Here is a 7,518-nt window from a genome sequence, read left to right as displayed (position 1 = left end):
ATTCACAATGAGTGTATTAGTAGTGTGTAAAAAATTTGTCCAAATTGTCCCCTCCGGGTCCATTTCGATATTCGACATTTGCCCCACAAATGCTTATAAGTCTTATATTTAATTATATGACATAATTAAATATTAATTTGATTATTTAACAATTAAACAATACAAATTTACAACCAATGACTACTTAACTATTAAGTAATCATAAGACTATTTTATCAACATACAATGTGTCAATATTACCCATTTAGCTAATTTTACAACCTCTTGTAAAATTTAATAGCTAATTAATTCTACCTCAAAACATATACACATATCGTATAAAATTAATTAATTAACAATTAATTAATAAATTCTAATTATTTATTATTTAAATATCACATAATTAAATAATAAATCTCCTTGTCACGAGTTCGTAACCCGCCATCAAATAATACATTTACGTGACTAATTAAAAGTCAAATAATACACGGAATTAATTATCTTGTATCTCATACAAACAATTAATTTATTCTATTTGGGCGTCATCCTATAGGTGTGACCTAAAGGGATCAGCTGATCACCGCCGTCACACGACAGTAATGTCAAACTCTAGTCAGCCAATCATTACCGATTAACGATGACCAGCTGACAAATAAATAAATAAATCCCTGATATTCCTTTTACGAGATTTATTATGTAAACGCACTTATTGTGGAGGACACTACTCCAACATTTACGAGTGTAAATGTGATGTTTTACGAGTGTAAATGTAACATTTTATGAGTGTAAATTTGATTTTTTTGTGATGGAAATTTTGAATTTATATAATTTTAACATTTTACAAGTGTAAATGTGATGTTTTACAAGTAATTTTAACGAGTGTAAATGTAAAGAAATACGAGTGTAAATGTAAAGAAATAAGAGTGTAAATTTAAATAAAACGAGTGTAAATGTGAGGAAATACAAGTGTAAATTTAAAGAATTATGAGTGTAAATAACCACAAAAAATTTATTTTTTAGTCAATTCATATCAACCACCACGTAGTACAACTTTCGTAAAGAAATACAAGTGTAAATGTAAAGAAATACGAGTGTAAATGTTAAGAAATACGACTGTAAATGTTAAGAAATATGAGTGTAAATTTAAAGAAATACGAGTGTAAATGTGAGGAGATACAAGTGTAAATTTAAGAGAAATACGAGTGTAAATGTGAGGAGATACAAGTATAAATTTAAATAAATACGAGTGTAAATGTGAGGAAATACAAGTGTAAATCTGAAAAAAAATATAACAAAACAAAAATATAAGACAAACCGATAGAACACAAAAAATACAAATAGATCTGAAACCACCAAAGTGTAACTTTATCGATCTAAAAAAAATACGAGGTATGCATGTAAAATTTAACCAACCACAATAACAAATGGAAAAAGAAGAGGAAAAAAAAGAGTAAGAACAACAACAGCATCGACACCAACAGACCAAGAACACAACCAAAAACACCATTTTTCATCAAACAAAAAACAAAAACAATACAACAACAATACTATTGACAACAACAGTACAACAACATCGACAACAACACCATACATCGACAAAAAACACCACCTCATTTTTTTCTAAATTCAAATCTGGAAGTGGTGGTTGTTGGTGTTGTTGTGCGTGGTGGTTGGAGGAGGCGACATGGTGTTGCTGTGGGCGACGATTGTCGTGGCATCGGGATGAGGTGTAGGTGGTCTTATGGTGGTGGGGTCTCAGATCTGGAAAAAAAAGGAGAAGGGGAAGGAGGTGGCTGTGGTGGTTATCGTGGGGGATGTCAGGCTGTGGTGGTTGACGTGGGGGATGTCGGGTGGTGTATGCGTGGTGGTGTCGAGGTGGTGCGTGGTGGTGTCGGGTTGGTTGTGGTGTGTGTCGGGAGGTGGAGAGGAGAGGTGGTAGTGTAGAGGAGAGGGTAGTTAGGTTGTGGTGGGTGGTGTCGGGTTGTGAGGGGTTGGTGGGCGTGGGTGGGTGGCGGTGGAGGTGGTCAGTGGGGTCGGGTGAGGAAGAGGAAGAGGAGGAAATTTTTTTTTTAATTATTTGGTTTTTGAATTTTGTTGGATTTTTGAGAGGAATTGGGTTTTTTTGGTTTTTAGAGAGATAGAGAGCTGATATTTGTGTGAAGGAGAGAGAAGTGAGTGGAAAAAGAAGGGTTTTATAGTGAAATTAGGGGTTGATTAGTGATAGTAGAGAGGGAAAGTATTTAATTAGGATTGATCCCCTAATTTTTGCACTAATCCTCCCTTTTTCTCTTCCAATCTCAGCTCTCCATCCTATCTTTTTAAGGGTCCTAAAGAGGACTTATGGACTCAATGGATTTGGGTGGACTCATTAGATCTCATATATTCATGTGAATTGAAACAAATCATAGTTGAAACATTTTGTATAATATTTGGTATAGGATGGAATGACATGTGTAATGTTCGGATGAGATAGTTGTGTGGCATTTGAGTTAGTATTAATGTTCTGTAATTGGATGAAATAATCAGTGACGAGTTCCAAATATACTTCGGAATCGACACGAGTTGTTGTTTTTCAGGAACCGTTAACCGAACTCGTAAATTTTGACCTCGTTCCTAACCTTACTCGACCGAGTACGAGTGCCTACACGACCGAATAAACCTTGCTCGATCTAGTTGTGGGGTTATTAGATCGAAAATGTTGGAACTCCCAGCGAAAACTCGATCGAGTACCTCCAACTCGATCGAGTAGAGGCCACTCGATCGAGTACCCGAGTTACTCGATCGAGTAAGTGCTACAGTACCCGTGTTATATCGGGATTCTTATACTTTTCCAAACTCATTCTTCTTCTTATTTCTTCACACTTCAAACCCTAATTCTCTATAATCATCTTTTCTCTCAAAACCTTGGTGAAGTTTGTGCTTGATTTCTTTGTTTTCTCCTTGTTAATTCGCTCAAATCATTCAACGTAAGAATGCTGCTCTTTTTCTTTGTTTTTAATCAATTAGAAACATATAAAAGTGTTAGTTTTTCTGGAAAAAAAAATCGATTTATACTCATGGAGTTTTGCTTATAGTTGTTGTATTTTGGTAGAATTGCATTAGTTTGTTGGTTATCGATGCTAAAAGTTGCAAAATCGAACCAACAAGGGAGTATATGCGGACCGAAATTTTTAGGGTTTGGGTCACAAATTGAATTTTTGTTTGTCTTTTGAGTATGAAAAAGGGAAAATTGAGTAAAGCATATTCTTGGTATAATATTTGGTGTTGATTTTGACTAATTTCACCCAAAAATTTGTCTTAAAACTCCGTCTTAAAAATGCCCCAAATAGAAATTCGCCCCAAACCTTTATGATGATTACCTTTTTAATTTGTGAAGCTATTTTGAGGGGATTAATACCCCAATTTGCTTATTATTGTTGCAATTTTTGTATTTTGGAAGCCATAAGACCGTCTTTTATGAGATGTGAGGGTAATATGTTTTGGAAACTGTTGGTTGATTTGTGAAAAAACTATTTTAAATTGTTTTTTCTTTCTCCGGCCATGAGTATACTTTGAAAAGTTCTTTTGTTCAAGTAAGTGTCCGTTTTGTGTGCCTAAACATATGTTGAAACAGATGCCAAGAGCAGCTGGAGTGACCGGTCAAAGTAAGAGGGGAAGGGCCTTTGAGCCCGAAGTTGGGGAGGGGAGTCAGGGACCCACTGTTCCACTGGTTCCCGAGTATCCTACCGTTATCTTTGCTGAATTTAAGCAAAGATAGGCTTTTGTTGAGTTACAGAAACGCCGTATGAAGCCTACTAGATGTATCGACACCACCATCCTCGAGGACCTTAAGATAGAGAAGGATGTGAGGCATATCTTGAAACATTAGGTTTGACGAGTTTGTATCGTCTTAGGAAGCACTCCTACCCTTTATTGACTTTGGATTTCATGAGCTCTTTTACCTATGATGTCGTAGCTAAGAGCGTACAATTTCATCTTCTGAACACCAGTTTCCTCTTGTCTATCGACCAGTTTGCTTCTCACCTTGGCCTTGCTCGATCGGAGAAGGGATCCATCCCTCAGGGATATCCCGACTGAGTGTAGGGCTAGTAGATACCTTGTTTTACCGGTAAGTCTGCCCCCACTTCGAGTAACATGTTGATAAATGATGTTCACCATGTCACTTTGAAGATCTTTCTTCGTGCCTTGACCTGTCTACTCTACGATAGGAGGGATGTGAGTAAGCTGAACTCACATGAGGTGATATTGCTGGTTACCTATCTCAACCCCACCCGAGCCCAGAGAGTTTCTTTTAGCGCCCCGGTCATAATTTGAGCTTGCTTAGCTTTGATGTACACCTCTGCGACCCGGTACTTGAGTTGTGGTGCCATTGCCACACGATTGGCTGAGCGGCTGACTACCTTTGAGGCCACTTCGGCTCTGATCTTACACCTATTGTTCCATCTGCGCCTACCTTGGACTGAGACTACTTCATCAACCAGAAATGGTTGAGGACTTCGGAGGGTGGTGGGTTGGCCTGGAGAATATAGGGTATGAGCTGGATGAGACTACCTGACCCCGAGCACCTCCCTGTGACTGAGCCTTTGACGGCAGCGGTAGTGGGATCAGACTCCGATGATGATGAGGAGGCTCCTACTCGGCAGTACTACCTCATTGATGATAGTATTTTGGAGGTGATGCCAGAGCCTACTAAGGGGGATCAGGCTAGATATGAGGATCGACAACCCAGAGTAAAGAGAGGTCCGAGACGGGTGAGAGAGAGAGAGAGTTGTTGAGACCCAGCCAGAGCAACCCGTACCTCCACAGCATTAGTATCCCAGCTACCTTTCGTCCTTTAGTCCTGAGATGCGGGTTAGTGAGCTTACGGAGAGGGTATCTGCCACTTTGACGCTCTGGAACCTACACGAGATGGTATATGTGTAGGGCATTGGGACCGCCTCGGCCCAACTAGTGTAGTGGACAGGAGTCGGGTATGACAGTGGAGTCTTCCACTCCTTTGGCGTGGATCTGACTACATGGGGGGAGCCTAGGAGTTACCTCTTCGGTTGTTTGGCACCATGGCGAATGGGAGCAGACTCAGGTACATGAGCTACCACAGGTGAGGTACAGCTGGAGCTGGCACATCCGGAGGAGGAGGCGGAGATGAGGAGATGGAGGAGCCGGCCTTTGAGTGATGTTGTTTCTTGTCGTTTTAAATTCATTTCTGCGGATTTGTAGTTAGTTGCTACTTGTTTTGTTGGTACTTTGGACACGCCTTGGTTTGTATTTGACCATAAGGTCGTATTTTGTTAGATTTCAAATGTTTCTATGCAGGTGGATAATGTCGGAGATGAAACTCCGGCGATAGTCATGTTTTCTTGGCATGAAAACGAGTATGATTGAGTAGCTAGACCTGTGGTTACTCGATCGAGTGCCCCTAACTCGATCGAGTAACTGCGTATGTAGATTAGAAATGCCTATTGGACTCGATATACTCGATCGAGTAGCTGATGAACTCGATCGAGTAGCGTCAACTTGATCGAGTTGCTCCAAAGCTCGATCGAGTAACCCCTGTATACCGGTTGTCTCTTTCTAAATTTTTTTTGGTCTTCATGCATGTGTACCTTCTTGTTAATATGTTCTCTTATCATTCTTGGTAATAGCATCGCTGTGTTTTAAGTACGGTTTATACAATATAAGTATGGTTTCTGCACCTTCACACTTTTTGGATGCTAAATCGAATTGCTTGAAGTAACATGTTAAATGGTGATTATAGTTCTTGTTACATGTTTCGATAATGTCACGTAAGGAGTTTCTCAATGTTCATGTATAGTTGGATAACGGAATGTGTAATTGTGTTATCCACTTTTCATATGGTCTTAATATGCAAAAGTCCTATCTATGTAATGTCAATGAAGGACCGTGTTAGTTGTTAGTCTCAACGCATATTACAATTATTTTGTAATGTCAGTATTGAATAAAAGTTATCGTCTCGTGTAATGGTTATAGTTCGTCTTGAAGGTGAACTTCGGGGACGAAGTTCATTTTAAGAGGGGAAGAGTAATGTCGCGTGAGGAAATGACAAATTATGAGTAGTTGTTTTGAGTAATTCTTGAGTAATTGTTGGTAAAATTCATCGTATGGTTGTATTTCATTTCCGAGTAATTGTTAGCAAGTTGTTAAGTAATTGAATTGTTGCATTGTTGAGTAATATAAATGATTTAAAGGAATAATATAAATGTTGTGGATTAATTTAAAATGCATGCTAATTTGCTTGTTATATAAGTGATTGATAAATTACTGCATTGTGGTGATTGATAACTAATTGTTGATGATAAATAATGGATGGATGAGTAAACGGATAGTTGTGTTGGTTGTTCTCGTGTATAAGGCATGTTTGATGACTCGATAGGAAGTTATATTGGATGATGTGTGCTAAGGTAGATGATGACGAGGGGGGGTGAGCGTTCATAACTGGGTGGTATATATAAATGGTTGTGTTCGTCCTTGTCGGGATGGATGGTTGTCAGTTGCCTTGGTTCCTTTTCATCTTGTGTCGTGGGGGAGGTTGAGTGAACTTCGGGGACGAAGTTCTTTTTAAGGGAGGAAGACTGTAATACCCATCCTTTTAGAGACCCGTTGACTGTCGTTGACTGACCTTAGACACCTATCTAGATCTTCGGAACCTTACGAGCCAACCTTGTGTCGTTATAACCCTTTGAGTTCTGGTAACTCGATCTAGCGGAGGCTACTCGATCGAGTAGCCTAGTCACTCGATGATGTCGTGAAACCCAAATCATTTCATTTTCTTTTCGACTAAACCTAGATGCTGTCATATCATTTCTCCTTCATCTTGAGTCACCATTTTGGAGCATTTGAGGGTGGAGACACCATGCGGATGGGATGGTTGAGTCGGGTAGTGGTCTTGTCGCCGGAGTGCTATGTATAGGTATGTGTCATCATCATCATCGTCTTCCTTGGTTTCGTTTGTGGTTTTGGTACTTATAATAGATGGTTATACTGTTTGTTATAGGTGGTTATGGTGGTTGCTTGTTGTCTTATGGTCGTGTGCGGAATCGCTGCGGTTTGCTAGAGGTAGGTTCTCCTACTCAGTACTGTTGGTTGTCTAGTGTGTCGGTTGTAGTACTTGATTGTGTTTGGGTTATGATTAGTACTGTGAATTGGTTATAGTTGGTTGTTATTGTTTAATGGCCTGTGATTCGCGAGGTGCGCCCTCTGCTGAGTGGAGTCACTTGCAGAATTGGCTTCACGCCCTTGATTCGCCCTCTGTGGAACCCGCCACAGAAGGGGATGTGCACATTAAAGAACATGGGTTATCGCTCGGATTAGATGAGCGGGACTTAGGTGTGAACGACTGCGGTCCCTCACTGGCAGCGTGGATTACCAGTTGCGATTGGTAATCTGGCACGTCTAGACCTTCGGGCAGTCAGAGATGTGTGGGTGATTTGAGGAGGTGGTGTATGTGTGTTGCTGTGTCTTGTTGTGCCTTGTTTTATATGTTTATTCAATTACTGACCTTGTGTGGTGGTGTTGTGTTTT

This window comes from Silene latifolia, chromosome 1 (genome assembly GCF_048544455.1).
Source record: "Silene latifolia isolate original U9 population chromosome 1, ASM4854445v1, whole genome shotgun sequence".
NCBI lineage: Eukaryota > Viridiplantae > Streptophyta > Magnoliopsida > Caryophyllales > Caryophyllaceae > Silene > Silene latifolia.
This window is presented reverse-complemented; position numbering follows the sequence as displayed.